The sequence below is a fragment of the Pseudophryne corroboree genome, unplaced genomic scaffold (assembly GCF_028390025.1).
Source record: "Pseudophryne corroboree isolate aPseCor3 unplaced genomic scaffold, aPseCor3.hap2 scaffold_360, whole genome shotgun sequence".
NCBI classification, from domain to species: Eukaryota; Metazoa; Chordata; class Amphibia; order Anura; family Myobatrachidae; genus Pseudophryne; species Pseudophryne corroboree.
Genome location: NW_026970015.1, coordinates 1 through 19,620, shown reverse-complemented (window position 1 = coordinate 19,620; position 19,620 = coordinate 1). Strand labels below are relative to the sequence as shown.

General features: G+C 39.5%; 4 non-coding genes across 4 annotated transcripts; all 4 read right to left on the bottom strand.

Annotated features, from left to right (window-relative positions):
* Window positions 1–12,266: 12,266 nt before the first annotated feature.
* Window positions 12,267–12,429, bottom strand: LOC135020902 (U1 spliceosomal RNA). Its single transcript, XR_010218247.1, has one exon. It is a non-coding gene; the product is annotated as a U1 spliceosomal RNA (small nuclear RNA).
* Window positions 12,430–12,581: 152 nt separating this feature from the next.
* LOC135020923 (U1 spliceosomal RNA) lies at window positions 12,582–12,745 on the bottom strand. Its single transcript, XR_010218266.1, has one exon. It is a non-coding gene; the product is annotated as a U1 spliceosomal RNA (small nuclear RNA).
* A 671-nt stretch (window positions 12,746–13,416) lies between these two features.
* LOC135020884 (U1 spliceosomal RNA) lies at window positions 13,417–13,579 on the bottom strand. The gene has a single exon (XR_010218231.1). It is a non-coding gene; the product is annotated as a U1 spliceosomal RNA (small nuclear RNA).
* Window positions 13,580–13,731: 152 nt separating this feature from the next.
* Window positions 13,732–13,895, bottom strand: LOC135020916 (U1 spliceosomal RNA). Its single transcript, XR_010218259.1, has one exon. It is a non-coding gene; the product is annotated as a U1 spliceosomal RNA (small nuclear RNA).
* Window positions 13,896–19,620: the final 5,725 nt, after the last annotated feature.

Below are 19,620 nucleotides of genomic sequence, written 5' to 3'. Positions count from 1 at the left end.
CACTGCTAAATTGTGCTTCCTAGCTGTTTTTATAAAATCACTGAATCAAATCTAACTCTGATTACATCAGAGAAGGCTAGGTACCCTACACAATAAGAGGGGGTTTGAAATTTTGACTTGTCTACTTAAATATCACCAAAATCTGATCACAAGGTCAATTACGTCCCTGGGTAGGATGTAACCACCAACCTTTTGGTTAATAGCCGTACACACTAACCAATTGCGCCACAGAGACACTTTGCAAAAAGTACATACTGACAAAGGCTAATAAGCATTCATCTAGAACATATCCTAGAAAAACTTTAAAAAGTCAATAATCTGGAGAGTTTTTGAAAGATGTTTCTTCCATCAACCAACAAAGAAACACATTGGTACTTTCCCATGATGAGTGAGTGCTTCAGGATCTCTTGCACTTACATGTGCAGCAGAGTACTCCAATGGAAGCATGCTGGGCCCATAACCCAGAGGTAGGCAGATTGAAACTATCCTTTGTTATATGCATTTTTTTTGTTAATTAAAGTAATCCAAAACTGGGATGGATATTTTTGCTCTTTTATTTTTACTTAAAGTACAATAACTTTTACCATTTTAATTTGTTTTAATAGTATATTGACAGTATTGTTTTCTTTCAAAAATCCACTTAATTTTCTTTACCCAATTATTAAAATGGTAATTGACAAAAACAAACTACATTGTCACCAGAAGAGCAATACAAAATGTACAAGTGATATATTAAAATCATCTTTCCAGGTTGAATTTCAATGATGCATTGGGGCAACGATTTTGTGAGAAACATCTTCACCCTTAAATAAAGATTTTCTTAATTCCTTACCTGTGTGCTAATTAGATATCACCTTGTTTTCACATTAAACAGACTTCCACATGAGAAAGCAGCAAGGATGCAGTGGCGTTAATGTTTCCTGGTGTCAACCTGTATTATTTCAGTAGACATTGAAATGAGGATGCATCTTGCTGCCTTTCCAATGAAGCAAGTTTAATTTAGTAATAGGTGAAAAACCATCCTTACAAAGGTGTTAATCAGAGACTTAGCTTTGTGGACACTTTTCAGAGAACAAATTTGTTAGCATAAAAATAAAGCCAGAAAATGAAGAGCTGTTTATTCACTCAATTGGATTTTTCTGCCAGCATATTTTTTTTCTCTGCAACCTACTGCTAAATTGTGCTTCCTAGCTGTTTTTATAAAATCACTGAATCAAATCTAACTCTGATTACATCAGGGAAGGCCAGGTACCCACACCATAACAGGGGGTTTGAAATTTTGACTTGTCTACTTAAATATCACCAAAATCTGATCACAAGGTCAATTACATTCCTGGGTGGGATTGAACCACCAACCTTTTGGTTAATAGCCGAACACACTAACCGATTGCGCCACTGAGACACTTTGCAAAAAGTACATACTGACAAAGGCTAATAAGCATTCATCTAGAACGTTTCCTAGAAAAACTTTAAAAAATCAATAATCTGGAGAGTTTTTGTAAGATGTTTCTTCCATCAACCAACGAAGAAACACATTGGTACTTTCCCACGATGAGTGAGTGCTTCAGGATCTCTTGCACTTACATGTGCAGCAGAGTACTGCAATGGAAGCATGCTGGGCCGATAACCCAGAGGTAGGCAGATTGAAACTATCCTCTGCTATATGCATTTTTTTTTAATTAAAGTAATCCAAAATTGGGATTGATATTTTGGCTCTTTTATTTTTACTTAAAGTACAATAACTTTTACCATTTTAATTTGTTTTAATAGTATATTGACAGTATTGTTTTCTTTCAAAAATCCACTTAATTTTCTTTACCCTATTATTAAAATGGTAATTGACAAAAACAAACTACATTGTCACCAGAAGAGCAATACAAAATGTACAAGTGATATATTAAAATCATCTTTCCAGCTTGAATTTCAATGATGCATTTGGGCAACGATTTTGTGAGAAACATCTTCACCCTTAAATAAAGATTTTCTTAATTCCTTACCTGTGTGCTAATTAGATATCACCTTGTTTTCACATTAAACAGACTTCCACATGAGAAAGCAGCAAGGATGCAGTGGCGTTAATGTTTCCTGGTGTCAACCTGTATTATTTCAGTAGACATTGAAATGAGGATGCATCTTGCTGCCTTTCCAATGAAGCAAGTTTAATTTAGTAATAGGTGAAAAACCATCCCTACAAAGGTGTTAATCAGAGACTTGGCTTTGTGGACACTTTTCAGAGAACAAATTTGTTAGCATAAAAATAAAGCCAGAAATGAAGAGCTGTTTAATCACTCAATTGGATTTTTTTGCCAGCATATTTCTTTTTCTCTGCAACCCACTGCTAAATTGTGCTTCCTAGCTGTTTTTATAAAATCACTGAATCAAATCTAACTCTGATAACATCAGAGAAGGCCAGGTACCCTACACAATAAGAGGGGGTTTGAAATTTTGACTTATCTACTTAAAGATCACCAAAATCTGAACACAAGGTCAATTACGTCCCTGGGTGGGATTGAACCACCAACATTTTGGTTAATAGCCTTACACACTAACCAATTGCGCCACAGAGACACTTTGCAAAAGTACATACTGACAAAGGCTAATAAGCATTCATCTAGAACGTTTCCTAGAAAAACTTTAAAAAGTCAATAATCTGGAGAGTTTTTGTAAGATGTTTCTTCCATCAACCAATGAAGAAACACATTGGTACTTTCCCATGATGAGTGAGTGCTTCAGGATCTCTTGCACTTACATGTGCAGCAGAGTACTGCAATGGAAGCATGCTGGGCCCATAACCCAGAGGTAGGCAGATTGAAACTATCCTTTGCTATATGCATTTTTTTTGTTAATTAAAGTAATCCAAAACTGGGATTGATATTTTGGCTCTTTTATTTTTACTTAAAGTACAATAACTTTTACCATTTTAATTTGTTTTGATAGTATATTGACAGTATTGTTTTCTTTCAAAAATCCACTTAATTTTCTTTACCCTATTATTAAAATGGTAATTGACAAAAACAAACTACATTGTCACCAGAAGAGCAATACAAAATGTACAAGTGATATATTAAAATCATCTTTCCAGCTTGAATTTCAATGATGCATTGGGGCAACGATTTTGTGAGAAACATCTTCACCCTTAAATAAAGATTTTCTTAATTCCTTACCTGTGTGCTAATTAGATATCACCTTGTTTTCACATTAAACAGACTTCCACATGAGAAAGCAGCAAGGATGCAGTGGCGTTAATGTTTCCTGGTGTCAACCTGTATTATTTCAGTAGACATTGAAATGAGGATGCATCTTGCTGCCTTTCCAATGAAGCAAGTTTAATTTAGTAATAGGTGAAAAACCATCCCTACAAAGGTGTTAATCAGAGACTTGGCTTTGTGGACACTTTTCAGAGAACAAATTTGTTAGCATAAAAATAAAGCCAGAAAATGAAGAGCTGTTTAATCACTCAATTGGATTTTTTTGCCAGCATATTTTTTTTATCTGCAACCCACTGCTAAATTGTGCTTCCTAGCTGTTTTTTATAAAATCACTGAATCAAATCTAACTCTGATTACATCAGAGAAGGCCAGGTACCCTACACAATAAGAGGGGGTTTGAAATTTTGACTTGTCTACTTAAATATCACCAAAATCTGATCACAAGGTCAATTACATTCCTGGGTGGGATTGAACCACCAACCTTTTGTTAATAGCCTTACACACTAACCAATTGCGCCACAGAGACACTTTGCAAAAGTACATACTGACAAAGGCTAATACATTCATCTAGAACGTTTCCTAGAAAAACTTTAAAAAGTCAATAATCTGGAGAGTTTTTGTAAGATGTTTCTTCCATCAACCAACGAAGAAACACATTGGTACTTTCCCATGATGAGTGAGTGCTTCAGGATCTCTTGCACTTACATGTGCAGCAGAGTACTGCAATGGAAGCATGCTGGGCCCATAACCCAGAGGTAGGCAGATTGAAATTATCCTTTGCTATATGCATTTTTTTTGTTAATTAAAGTAATTCAAAACTGGGATTGATATTTTTGCTCTTTTATTTTTACTTAAAGTACAATAACTTTTACCATTTTAATTTGTTTTAATAGTATATTGACAGTATTGTTTTCTTTCAAAAATCCACTTAATTTTCTTTACCCTATTATTAAAATGGTAATTGACAAAAACAAACTACATTGTCACCAGAAGAGCAATACAAAATGTACAAGTGATATATTAAAATCATCTTTCCAGCTTGAATTTCAATGATGCATTGGGGCAACGATTTTGTGAGAAACATCTTCACCCTTAAATAAAGATTTTCTTAATTCCTTACCTGTGTGCTAATTAGATATCACCTTGTTTTCACATTAAACAGACTTCCACATGAGAAAGCAGCAAGGATGCAGTGGCGTTAATGTTTCCTGGTGTCAACCTGTATTATTTCAGTAGACATTGAAATGAGGATGCATCTTGCTGCCTTTCCAATGAAGCAAGTTTAATTTAGTAATAGGTGAAAAACCATCCTTACAAAGGTGTTAATCAGAGACTTGGCTTTGTGGACACTTTTCAGAGAACAAATTTGTTAGCATAAAAATAAAGCCAGAAAATGAAGAGCTGTTTATTCACTCAATTGGATTTTTCTGCCAGCATATTTTTTTTTCTCTGCAACCTACTGCTAAATTGTGCTTCCTAGCTGTTTTTATAAAATCACTGAATCAAATCTAACTCTGATTACATCAGGGAAGGCCAGGTACCCACACCATAACAGGGGGTTTGAAATTTTGACTTGTCTACTTAAATATCACCAAAATCTGATCACAAGGTCAATTACATTCCTGGGTGGGATTGAACCACCAACCTTTTGGTTAATAGCCGAACACACTAACCGATTGCGCCACTGAGACACTTTGCAAAAAGTACATACTGACAAAGGCTAATAAGCATTCATCTAGAACGTTTCCTAGAAAAACTTTAAAAAGTCAATAATCTGGAGAGTTTTTGTAAGATGTTTCTTCCATCAACCAACGAAGAAACACATTGGTACTTTCCCACGATGAGTGAGTGCTTCAGGATCTCTTGCACTTACATGTGCAGCAGAGTACTGCAATGGAAGCATGCTGGGCCGATAACCCAGAGGTAGGCAGATTGAAACTATCCTCTGCTATATGCATTTTTTTTTTATTAAAGTAATCCAAAATTGGGATTGATATTTTGGCTCTTTTATTTTTACTTAAAGTACAATAACTTTTACCATTTTAATTTGTTTTAATAGTATATTGACAGTATTGTTTTCTTTCAAAAATCCACTTAATTTTCTTTACCCTATTATTAAAATGGTAATTGACAAAAACAAACTACATTGTCACCAGAAGAGCAATACAAAATGTACAAGTGATATATTAAAATCATCTTTCCAGCTTGAATTTCAATGATGCATTTGGGCAACGATTTTGTGAGAAACATCTTCACCCTTAAATAAAGATTTTCTTAATTCCTTACCTGTGTGCTAATTAGATATCACCTTGTTTTCACATTAAACAGACTTCCACATGAGAAAGCAGCAAGGATGCAGTGGCGTTAATGTTTCCTGGTGTCAACCTGTATTATTTCAGTAGACATTGAAATGAGGATGCATCTTGCTGCCTTTCCAATGAAGCAAGTTTAATTTAGTAATAGGTGAAAAACCATCCCTACAAAGGTGTTAATCAGAGACTTGGCTTTGTGGACACTTTTCAGAGAACAAATTTGTTATCATAAAAATAAACCAGAAAATGAAGAGCTGTTTAATCACTCAATTGGATTTTTTTGCCAGCATATTTTTTTTCTCTGCAACCTACTGCTAAATTGTGCTTCCTAGCTGTTTTTTTATAAAATCACTGAATCAAATCTAACTCTGATTACATCAGAGAAGGCCAGGTACCCTACACAATAAGAGGGGGTTTGAAATTTTGACTTGTCTACTTAAATATCACCAAAATCTGACCACAAGGTCAATTACATTCCTGGGTGGGATTGAACCACCAACCTTTTGTTAATAGCCTTACACACTAACCAATTGCGCCACAGAGACACTTTGCAAAAGTACATACTGACAAAGGCTAATACATTCATCTAGAACGTTTCCTAGAAAAACTTTAAAAAGTCAATAATCTGGAGAGTTTTTGTAAGATGTTTCTTCCATCAACCAACGAAGAAACACATTGGTACTTTCCCATGATGAGTGAGTGCTTCAGGATCTCTTGCACTTACATGTGCAGCAGAGTACTGCAATGGAAGCATGCTGGGCCCATAACCCAGAGGTAGGCAGATTGAAATTATCCTTTGCTATATGCATTTTTTTTGTTAATTAAAGTAATTCAAAACTGGGATTGATATTTTTGCTCTTTTATTTTTACTTAAAGTACAATAACTTTTACCATTTTAATTTGTTTTAATAGTATATTGACAGTATTGTTTTCTTTCAAAAATCCACTTAATTTTCTTTACCCTATTATTAAAATGGTAATTGACAAAAACAAACTACATTGTCACCAGAAGAGCAATACAAAATGTACAAGTGATATATTAAAATCATCTTTCCAGCTTGAATTTCAATGATGCATTGGGGCAACGATTTTGTGAGAAACATCTTCACCCTTAAATAAAGATTTTCTTAATTCCTTACCTGTGTGCTAATTAGATATCACCTTGTTTTCACATTAAACAGACTTCAACATGAGAAAGCAGCAAGGATGCAGTGGCGTTAATGTTTCCTGGTGTCAACCTGTATTATTTCAGTAGACATTGAAATGAGGATGCATCTTGCTGCCTTTCCAATGAAGCAAGTTTAATTTAGTAATAGGTGAAAAACCATCCCTACAAAGGTGTTAATCAGAGACTTGGCTTTGTGGACACTTTTCAGAGAACAAATTTGTTAGCATAAAAATAAAGCCAGAAATGAAGAGCTGTTTAATCACTCAATTGGATTTTTTTGCCAGCATATTTCTTTTTCTCTGCAACCCACTGCTAAATTGTGCTTCCTAGCTGTTTTTATAAAATCACTGAATCAAATCTAACTCTGATTACATCAGAGAAGGCTAGGTACCCTACACAATAAGAGGGGGTTTGAAATTTTGACTTGTCTACTTAAATATCACCAAAATCTGATCACAAGGTCAATTACGTCCCTGGGTAGGATGTAACCACCAACCTTTTGGTTAATAGCCGTACACACTAACCAATTGCGCCACAGAGACACTTTGCAAAAAGTACATACTGACAAAGGCTAATAAGCATTCATCTAGAACATATCCTAGAAAAACTTTAAAAAGTCAATAATCTGGAGAGTTTTTGAAAGATGTTTCTTCCATCAACCAACAAAGAAACACATTGGTACTTTCCCATGATGAGTGAGTGCTTCAGGATCTCTTGCACTTACATGTGCAGCAGAGTACTCCAATGGAAGCATGCTGGGCCCATAACCCAGAGGTAGGCAGATTGAAACTATCCTTTGTTATATGCATTTTTTTTGTTAATTAAAGTAATCCAAAACTGGGATGGATATTTTTGCTCTTTTATTTTTACTTAAAGTACAATAACTTTTACCATTTTAATTTGTTTTAATAGTATATTGACAGTATTGTTTTCTTTCAAAAATCCACTTAATTTTCTTTACCCAATTATTAAAATGGTAATTGACAAAAACAAACTACATTGTCACCAGAAGAGCAATACAAAATGTACAAGTGATATATTAAAATCATCTTTCCAGGTTGAATTTCAATGATGCATTGGGGCAACGATTTTGTGAGAAACATCTTCACCCTTAAATAAAGATTTTCTTAATTCCTTACCTGTGTGCTAATTAGATATCACCTTGTTTTCACATTAAACAGACTTCCACATGAGAAAGCAGCAAGGATGCAGTGGCGTTAATGTTTCCTGGTGTCAACCTGTATTATTTCAGTAGACATTGAAATGAGGATGCATCTTGCTGCCTTTCCAATGAAGCAAGTTTAATTTAGTAATAGGTGAAAAACCATCCTTACAAAGGTGTTAATCAGAGACTTGGCTTTGTGGACACTTTTCAGAGAACAAATTTGTTAGCATAAAAATAAAGCCAGAAAATGAAGAGCTGTTTATTCACTCAATTGGATTTTTCTGCCAGCATATTTTTTTTCTCTGCAACCTACTGCTAAATTGTGCTTCCTAGCTGTTTTTATAAAATCACTGAATCAAATCTAACTCTGATTACATCAGGGAAGGCCAGGTACCCACACCATAACAGGGGGTTTGAAATTTTGACTTGTCTACTTAAATATCACCAAAATCTGATCACAAGGTCAATTACATCCCTGGGTGGGATTGAACCACCAACCTTTTGGTTAATAGCCGAACACACTAACCGATTGCGCCACTGAGACACTTTGCAAAAAGTACATACTGACAAAGGCTAATAAGCATTCATCTAGAACGTTTCCTAGAAAAACTTTAAAAAGTCAATAATCTGGAGAGTTTTTGTAAGATGTTTCTTCCATCAACCAACGAAGAAACACATTGGTACTTTCCCACGATGAGTGAGTGCTTCAGGATCTCTTGCACTTACATGTGCAGCAGAGTACTGCAATGGAAGCATGCTGGGCCGATAACCCAGAGGTAGGCAGATTGAAACTATCCTCTGCTATATGCATTTTTTTTTAATTAAAGTAATCCAAAATTGGGATTGATATTTTGGCTCTTTTATTTTTACTTAAAGTACAATAACTTTTACCATTTTAATTTGTTTTAATAGTATATTGACAGTATTGTTTTCTTTCAAAAATCCACTTAATTTTCTTTACCCTATTATTAAAATGGTAATTGACAAAAACAAACTACATTGTCACCAGAAGAGCAATACAAAATGTACAAGTGATATATTAAAATCATCTTTCCAGCTTGAATTTCAATGATGCATTTGGGCAACGATTTTGTGAGAAACATCTTCACCCTTAAATAAAGATTTTCTTAATTCCTTACCTGTGTGCTAATTAGATATCACCTTGTTTTCACATTAAACAGACTTCCACATGAGAAAGCAGCAAGGATGCAGTGGCGTTAATGTTTCCTGGTGTCAACCTGTATTATTTCAGTAGACATTGAAATGAGGATGCATCTTGCTGCCTTTCCAATGAAGCAAGTTTAATTTAGTAATAGGTGAAAAACCATCCCTACAAAGGTGTTAATCAGAGACTTGGCTTTGTGGACACTTTTCAGAGAACAAATTTGTTATCATAAAAATAAACCAGAAAATGAAGAGCTGTTTAATCACTCAATTGGATTTTTTTGCCAGCATATTTTTTTTCTCTGCAACCTACTGCTAAATTGTGCTTCCTAGCTGTTTTTTATAAAATCACTGAATCAAATCTAACTCTGATTACATCAGAGAAGGCCAGGTACCCTACACAATAAGAGGGGGTTTGAAATTTTGACTTGTCTACTTAAAGATCACCAAAATCTGAACACAAGGTCAATTACGTCCCTGGGTGGGATTGAACCACCAACCTTTTGGTTAATAGCCTTACACACTAACCAATTGCGCCACAGAGACACTTTGCAAAAGTACATACTGACAAAATCTAATAAGCATTCATCTAGAACGTTTCCTAGAAAAACTTTAAAAAGTCAATAATCTGGAGAGTTTTTGTAAGATGTTTCTTCCATCAACCAATGAAGAAACACATTGGTACTTTCCCATGATGAGTGAGTGCTTCAGGATCTTTTGCACTTACATGTGCAGCAGAGTACTGCAATGGAAGCATGCTGGGCCCATAACCCAGAGGTAGGCAGATTGAAACTATCCTTTGCTATATGCATTTTTTTTGTTAATTAAAGTAATCCAAAACTGGGATTGATATTTTGGCTCTTTTATTTTTACTTAAAGTACAATAACTTTTACCATTTTAATTTGTTTTGATAGTATATTGACAGTATTGTTTTCTTTCAAAAATCCACTTAATTTTCTTTACCCTATTATTAAAATGGTAATTGACAAAAACAAACTACATTGTCACCAGAAGAGCAATACAAAATGTACAAGTGATATATTAAAATCATCTTTCCAGCTTGAATTTCAATGATGCATTGGGGCAACGATTTTGTGAGAAACATCTTCACCCTTAAATAAAGATTTTCTTAATTCCTTACCTGTGTGCTAATTAGATATCACCTTGTTTTCACATTAAACAGACTTCCACATGAGAAAGCAGCAAGGATGCAGTGGCGTTAATGTTTCCTGGTGTCAACCTGTATTATTTCAGTAGACATTGAAATGAGGATGCATCTTGCTGCCTTTCCAATGAAGCAAGTTTAATTTAGTAATAGGTGAAAAACCATCCCTACAAAGGTGTTAATCAGAGACTTGGCTTTGTGGACACTTTTCAGAGAACAAATTTGTTATCATAAAAATAAACCAGAAAATGAAGAGCTGTTTAATCACTCAATTGGATTTTTTTGCCAGCATATTTTTTTTCTCTGCAACCTACTGCTAAATTGTGCTTCCTAGCTGTTTTTATAAAATCACTGAATCAAATCTAACTCTGATTACATCAGGGAAGGCCAGGTACCCACACCATAACAGGGGGTTTGAAATTTTGACTTGTCTACTTAAATATCACCAAAATCTGATCACAAGGTCAATTACATCCCTGGGTGGGATTGAACCACCAACCTTTTGGTTAATAGCCGAACACACTAACCGATTGCGCCACTGAGACACTTTGCAAAAAGTACATACTGACAAAGGCTAATAAGCATTCATCTAGAACGTTTCCTAGAAAAACTTTAAAAAGTCAATAATCTGGAGAGTTTTTGTAAGATGTTTCTTCCATCAACCAACGAAGAAACACATTGGTACTTTCCCACGATGAGTGAGTGCTTCAGGATCTCTTGCACTTACATGTGCAGCAGAGTACTGCAATGGAAGCATGCTGGGCCGATAACCCAGAGGTAGGCAGATTGAAACTATCCTCTGCTATATGCATTTTTTTTTAATTAAAGTAATCCAAAATTGGGATTGATATTTTGGCTCTTTTATTTTTACTTAAAGTACAATAACTTTTACCATTTTAATTTGTTTAATAGTATATTGACAGTATTGTTTTCTTTCAAAAATCCACTTAATTTTCTTTACCCTATTATTAAAATGGTAATTGACAAAAACAAACTACATTGTCACCAGAAGAGCAATACAAAATGTACAAGTGATATATTAAAATCATCTTTCCAGCTTGAATTTCAATGATGCATTGGGGCAACGATTTTGTTAGAAACATCTTCACCCTTAAATAAAGATTTTCTTAATTCCTTACCTGTGTGCTAATTAGATATCACCTTGTTTTCACATTAAACAGACTTCCACATGAGAAAGCAGCAAGGATGCAGTGGCGTTAATGTTTCCTGGTGTCAACCTGTATTATTTCAGTAGATATTGAAATGACGATGCATCTTGCTGCCTTTCCAATGAAGCAAGTTTAATTTAGTAATAGGTGAAAAACCATCCCTACAAAGGTGTTAATCAGATACTTGGCTTTGTGGACACTTTTCAGAGAACAAATTTGTTAGCATAAAAATAAAGCCAGAAAATGAAGAGCTGTTTAATCACTCAATTGGATTTTTTGCCAGCATATTTCTTTTTCTCTGCAACCCACTGCTAAATTGTGCTTCCTAGCTGTTTTTTTTATAAAATCACTTAATCAAATCTAACTCTGATTACATCAGAGAAGGCCAGGTACCCTACACCACAAGAGGGGGTTTGAAATTTTGACTTGTCTACTTAAAGATCACCAAAATCTGATAACAAGGTAAATTACGTCCCTGGGTGGGATTGAACCACCAACCTTTTGGATAATAACCGAGCACGCTAACTGATTGCGCCACAGAGACACTTTGCAAACGTACATTCTGACAAACGCTAATAAGCATTCATCTAGAACGTTTCCTAGAAAAACTTTAAAAAGTCAATAATCTGGAGAGTTTTTGTAAGATGTTTCTTCCATCAATCAACGAAGAACATTCAAGCTGATTTCTTGCAGCAGCTGGGCACTGTAACAGCTCCAGAGCTGCTCTGTAAGGCAACTAAAAGGGTGTGGGCCCTGCAGCACTACCTGTAGTTCGCATTGTGCGTTGGAAGGCACAAAGTAAGCAGACGGGAGAAGTCAGGATAGTGCGCAAGGGCATAGAAGGGAGCGGCTCAAGAAAAGAGAAGTGGAAACAGACAGCAAACTAGGCTGGAGAGAGACCTGAGACAAAGAGATCTGAATTATACGAGAGCCGACCAGGGGAAACACAAATTATGCAGTCGAGTTTCCCACATTTGGGGAAATAGCTGGAGCAGCACACACAGAGTGCAATGGGTGAGCCTTGCCCTGGGAGAAGCACCTTCATGATCATAGTATCTCACCTGGCAGGTAAGTAGGAGTTGGGCAAGAGCTGAGGAGGGTCGCTGCTCGGGCAACCCCCTGTCAAGTGAAGGAGATCCAACTGAGGCAGCACAAGAGAACTCTCGAAAGAAGAACAAGGCTAGAGGAAGATCTGAGACACAGAAATCTGGCTTTTACCAGAGCTGACCAGAGGAAAGCACAAACACAGTCCCCCACTACCACAAATAATGCAGTCGAGTTTCCCACATTTGGGGAAATCATAGGAGTCAGCATACCCAGAATGCAATGAATGAACCTCACCCTGGGAGAACAATCTTCATGACCATGGTATCTCCTATGCAAAATAAGTATGATTTGGGATAGAGCTGGGGAGGGCCGCTGCTCAGGCACATCTCTGTCAAGTAAAGGAGATTCAACTGAGGCAGCACAAGGGAACTCTCATCTGGGGACAACAACTGCTGGGAGAACACATATTTTCAGATGAACATGGGAGGGCAGAAGGCTGCCTAATACTGAAGCACCCCCAAACAACAAACCAAATGCAACAACTAGTACAAGCATTCCTGGGGGAAGGCCTACAGCAGATGGATTTGCATATGGTGATGTCATCCAAGCAGTGGGTCAAAGTTGGCTTCAACCCTCGTCTGCATATGAAAAGAAAAAAGGGATGTGCAGGGCATGGCGTCCTTTTGTGGCGCTTGGATGACCCCTAATTCACATTAAACATCTCCACCCTCCTTCGGTGTGGGTCTCATGTTGGCTATGCCCCAGCCCCTGAAGCATTCACGCTGATTTCTTACAGCAGCTGGGCACTGTAACAGCTCCAGAGCTGCTCTGTAAGGCAAGTAAAAGGGTGTGGGCCCTGCAGCACTACCTGTAGTTTGCATTGTGCATTGGAAGGCACAAAGTAAGCAGACGGGAGAAGTCAGGATAGTGCGCAAGGGCATAGAAGGGAGCGGCTCAAGAAAAGAGAAGTGGAAACAGACAGCAAACTAGGCTGGAGAGAGACCTGAGACAAAGAGATCTGAATTATACGAGAGCCGACCAGGGGAAACACAAATTATGCAGTCAAGTGTCCCACATTTGGGGAAATTGCAGGAGCAGCACACCCAGAGTGCAATGGGTGAGCCTTGCCCTGGGAGAAGCACCTTCATGATCATAGTATCTCACCTGGCAGGTAAGTAGGAGTTGGGCTAGAGCTGGGGAGGGTCGCTGCTCGGGCACCCCCCTGTCAAGTGAAGGAGATCCAACTGAGGCAGCACAAGGGAACTCTTGAAAGAGGAACAAGGCTAGAGGAAGATCTGAGACAAAGAAATCTGACTTTTACCAGAGCTGACCAGAGGAAAGCACAAACACAGTCCCCCTCTACCACAAATAATGCAGTCGAGTTTCCCACATTTGGGGAAATCACAGGGGTCAGCATACCCAGAATGCAATGAATGAACCTCACCCTGGGAGAACAATCTTCATGACCATGGTATCTCCTATGCAAAATAAGTATGATTTGGGATAGGGCTGGGGAGGGCCGCTGCTCAGGCACATCTCTGTCAAGTAAAGGAGATTCAACTGAGGCAGCACAAGGGAACTCTCATCTGGGGACAACAACTGCAGGGAGAACACATATTTTCAGATGAACATGGGAGGGCAGAAGGCTGCCTAATACTGAAGCACCCCCAAACAACAAACCAAATGCAACAACTAGTACAAGCATTCCTGGGGGAAGGCCTGCAGCAGATGGATTTGCATATGGTGATGTCATCCAAGCAGTGGGTCAAAGTTGGCTTCAACCCTCATCTGCATATGAAAAGAGAAAAGGGGCGTGCAGGGCATGGCGGCCTTTTGCGGCGCTTGGATGACCCCTAGTTCGCATTAAACACCTGCACCCTCATTCGGTGTGGGGCTCATGTTGGCTATGCCCCAGCCCCTGAAGCATTCAAGCTGATTTCTTGCAGCAGCTGGGCACTGTAACAGCTCCAGAGCTGCTCTGTAAGGCAAATAAAAGGGTGTGGGCCCTGCAGCACTACCTGTAGTTCGCATTGTGCGTTGGAAGGCACAAAGTAAGCAGACGGGAGAAGTCAGGATAGTGCGCAAGGGCATAGAAGGGAGCGGCTCAAGAAAAGGGAAGTGGAAACAGACAGCAAACTAGGCTGGAGAGAGACCTGAGACAAAGAGATCTGAATTATATGAGAGCCGACCAGGGGAAACACAAATTATGCAGTCAAGTATTGGAAAATTCAGGGCTATGTCGTGTAGATGATGGCCTAACAGGAGGCTTTAAAATTTTCTTTCTAGTGTCCTTCGTTTGGGAGAAAAATGCAAAGGTACAAGACAGCTTTTCCTTGCCAATATCTCTCTTTTGCAAAGAGCTACGCATTGGAAAATTCAGGGCTATGTCGTGTAGATGATGGCCTAACAGGAGGCTTTAAAATTTTCTTTCTAGTGACCTTCGTTTGGGAGAAAAATGCAAAGGTACAAGACAGCTTTTCCTTGCCAATATCTCTCTTTTGCAAAGAGCTGCGCATTGGAAAATTCAGGGCTATGTCGTGTAGATGATGGCCTAACAGGAGGCTTTAAAATTTTCTTTCTAGTGTCCTTCGTTTGGGAGAAAAATGCAAAGGTACAAGACAGCTTTTCCTTGCCAATATCTCTCTTTTGCAAAGAGCTACGCATTGGAAAATTCAGGGCTATGTCGTGTAGATGATGGCCTAACAGGAGGCTTTAAAATTTTCTTTCTAGTGACCTTCGTTTGGGAGAAAAATGCAAAGGTACAAGACAGCTTTTCCTTGCCAATATCTCTCTTTTGCAAAGAGCTGCGCATTGGAAAATTCAGGGCTATGTCGTGTAGATGATGGCCTAACAGGAGGCTTTAAAATTTTCTTTCTAGTGTCCTTCGTTTGGGAGAAAAATGCAAAGGTACAAGACAGCTTTTCCTTGCCAATATCTCTCTTTTGCAAAGAGCTACGCATTGGAAAATTCAGGGCTATGTCGTGTAGATGATGGCCTAACAGGAGGCTTTAAAATTTTCTTTCTAGTGACCTTCGTTTGGGAGAAAAATGCAAAGGTACAAGACAGCTTTTCCTTGCCAATATCTCTCTTTTGCAAAGAGCTGCGCATTGGAAAATTCAGGGCTATGTCGTGTAGATGATGGCCTAACAGGAGGCTTTAAAATTTTCTTTCTAGTGTCCTTCGTTTGGGAGAAAAATGCAAAGGTACAAGACAGCTTTTCCTTGCCAATATCTCTCTTTTGCAAAGAGCTATGCATTGGAAAATTTAGGGCTATGTCGTGTAGATGATGGCCTAACAGGAGGCTTTAAAATTTTCTTTCTAGTGTCCTTCGTTTGGGAGAAAAATGCAATGGTACAAGACAGCTTTTCCTTGCCAATATCTCTCTTTTGCAAAGAGCTGCGCATTGGAAAATTCAGGGCTATGTCGTGTAGATGATGGCCTAACAGGAGGCTTTAACATTTTCTTTCTAGTGTCCTTCGTTTGGGAGAAAAATGCAAAGGTACAAGACAGCTTTTCCTTGCCAATATCTCTCTTTTGCAAAGAGCTGCGCATTGGAAAATTCAGGGCTATGTCGTGTAGATGATGGCCTAACAGGAGGCTTTAAAATTTTCTTTCTAGTGCCTTCGTTTGGGAGAAAAATGCAATGGTACAAGACAGCTTTTCCTTGCCAATATCTCTCTTTTGCAAAGAGCTGCGCATTGGAAAATTCAGGGCTATGTCGTGTAGATGATGGCCTAACAGGAGGCTTTAAAATTTTCTTTCTAGTGTCCTTCGTTTGGGAGAAAAATGCAAAGGTACAAGACAGCTTTTCCTTGCCAATATCTCTCTTTTGCAAAGAGCTACGCATTGGAAAATTCAGGGCTATGTCGTGTAGATGATGGCCTAACAGGAGGCTTTAAAATTTTCTTTCTAGTGTCCTTCGTTTGGGAGAAAAATGCAAAGGTACAAGACAGCTTTTCCTTGCCAATACTGAAGACATTTTCCCCACAAGGCCCTTTGGAGAGACAGAGAGAGAGTATGCCAGCACATACCCCAGCGCTATATAACCCAGGAATAGCACAGTAACTTAATGTTTGAACAATCGGTGAGGGGGAACATCTTGAAACCCCAGTTTGTACCCTTGGGACACTATTTGTAAAACACACGAGTCCATGTCCGAATGAATCCAGAACTGACTGAAGAGTTTTAGACGTGCCCCCACTGGTGCGGGCTCCTGCAAGAGAGCCCCAGCGTCATGCAGTGGATTTGGCAGAAGCAGAGGATGATCTCTGCTCCTGCGATCTTGAAGAGGATGCAGACCTCTTCTCTCTTCTCCTTCCTCTACCTGCAAAGAAAGGGGAATCTTAACTTTTTGCATATCTATTGGGCCGAAATGACTGCATCAGAGAATGATGCGTCTTCATCCGTTGGGAGGGAACATAGGGCAAGAAGGTTGACTTACCTGCGGGAGCTGCCGAGATCAAATTAACTAGGCAGTCACCAAACAAGGCTTCACCTTCATAGGGAAGAGACTCCCTTTCTTCTTGGAGTCAGCATCAGCATTCTCTTGGTGAATCCACAATGCCCTCCTATCCGACACTGCCATGAAATTGGCCCGTGAACTCAAGAGTCCTATATCCCTTGCAGTCTCACGTAAGTATGCTGCAGTGTCCTTGATATGATACAACGTAAGGAGTATCCCATCTCTCCAGGGTATCTATATCGGATGACAAGGTATTCGACCAATTCTTGAATACTACTACTCACCCATGCACATGTAATGGCAGGTCTAAGTAATGTACCCGTGGTTACATAACTAGAAATAATGTAGCTTCCTGCATACGATCCGCTGGATTTGTGACAGGGCCCCGTGCAGAACAGGGGGTGACTCCCACTTTATTCTGTCCGCGGCGGGAAATGAATAAACAACCAGAATCCTTTTGGGGATTTGAAACCATCTTGTCGAGCTGGCCCAGACTTTCTCAAACAGAGATGGAGGAACGTTACATCAGCTTTCATTATATATCTATATATACATACATATAGACCCCTTTGTCAGGAACAGCAGGGTCTTCAGTGATTTTAATATGTCCTTAATATCCACAATCATGTACTGAATGCTCCTTGCCAATATTGGATCTAATCAGGAAACATTATGGTCGACATAAGTATCAGTATCCGTGTCAGTATCAGTGTGTAGTAACTGGGCAAAATAACATTTTTGCGACCCAGCGGGGCCTGAGGGAAAAGAAACATAGCCATGAATATCACATCTATTCTCTACGTCTGTGTCTGGGACACAGATTTATCCAACCTTACTCTGATATTACTGAAACATTTACCCAGTCAGTTATTGGTGGTGCCAACAGGGCCACCATCATATGTCTGCATTCCTAATATAGTTTCCTCTTGGGAAAAACATTCAGCCACCGACATGTTGACACACATATACCAAGTACCCACAGACACACCGGCTTATGGGGGACAGACCGTCAGTAAATCTGTCAGAGGGACACAGAGGATTTTTCAGCTCACAATCCAGCGCCAAAAGTACACAGTCTGGGAAATAATAAACTCTATAGTGATAGACTTGTAATGCTCTAAAGATGTTCTGGTGAGGTGAGGAAGAAGCCCCGCCGCTGTAATGGCGCGTATCTGTCCCGCTCAGAAATAATTAATTACGCTATTGGGGTAAGGACAGTGCCCAGGCACTAATGTCCACTTTTTCCAGCCTTTTGTGAAACATTAAGTTACTGTGTTATTCCTGGGTTATATAGCGCTGGGGAGTGTGCTGGCATACTCTCTCTCTGTCTCTCCAAAGGGCCTTGTGGGGAAACTATCTTCAGAAAAAGTATTCCCTGTGTGTGTGGTGTGTCGGTACACGTGTGTCGACATGTCTGAGGAAGAAGGCTATATTAGAGAGGAGCGGGAGCAAATGAATGTGGTGTCTCCGCTGACACCTGATTGGATGGATATGTGGAATGTTTTAAATGCTAGTGTAAACTCATTGTACAAAAGATTAGACAAGGCTGAAGCTTTGGGACAGTCAGGGACTCAACCCATGCCTGATCCTATGTTGCAGGGACTGTCAGGGTCTCATAAGCGCCCACTATCCCAGATTGTTGACACAGATACCGACACGGATTCTGACTCCAGTGTCGATTACGATGATGCAAAGTTACAGCCAAAATTGGCAAAATCCATTCGATATATGATTATGGCAATAAAAGATGTTTTGCACATCACAGAGGAACCCCCTGTCCCTGACAAGAGGGAACATATGTACAAGGGAAAGAAGCCTGAGGTAACCTTTGAGGGGGTCACACGAGCTGAACGAGTTATGTGAAAAAGCTTGGGAATCTCCAGATAAAAGACTGCAGATTTCCAAAAGGATTCTTATGGCGTATCCTTTTCCATCAACGGATAGGTTACGATGGAAATCCTCCCATAGGATGGACAAAGCATTAACACGCACAGCTACAGTTGGAAAATCAAATTTTTTACCTTATGTTCCCTCACAGCATAAGAAAGCTCCGCATTATCAAATGCAGTCCTTTCGGTCACAAAGAAACAAGAAAGTGCGAGGTGCGTCCTTTCTTGCCAGAGGTAGGGGCAGAGGAATAAAGCTGCACAACACAGCTAGTTCCCAGGAACAGAAGTCCTCCCCGGCCTCTACAAAATCTACCTCATGACGCTGGGGCTCCACTGGCAGAGTCCGGCCCATGTGATGTCATGCAGCTGCTCTGACCACGCCTCCTGTTTCTCCGTTGCCGACCCCATTTTGAAACCGTGCCCCCGCACCGCTCCATCTCCGACTTGGAAATGGAGTGTTGTTGACCCCCCTCCCCCCCCCCCCTTCACCGATTCACAGGCAGAGGTGATCGCATTATCTGCGGGGTGCCGCAGAAAATGCAGGCGGATGCGTATGCTCTTAGCAGTTTTTGCAGTTGGATTGCGATCCAACCTGAATCAGGCCCTATTACCTATCACAATGCACTGCGGGTAGTACAAAATGGGGTTAATATAGGAGAAAAAACCCCAGAGCTGTGCTCCTTAATTGTCCCTGGTGGCTAGTGGAGCGGCTGCCCAGTAATCAGTGTCCACGCCAGTGCGCACACGGCCCGCCCCCATCAGCGGCCTCGTGATCCCGGAGGGCGGTGTGTGTGTGACTGACCTTAGGAAGAAACCGGAGCCTCCGCTGCAGTGACCCAGCAACCGGGGCACGGGAGTATACTGCGCCA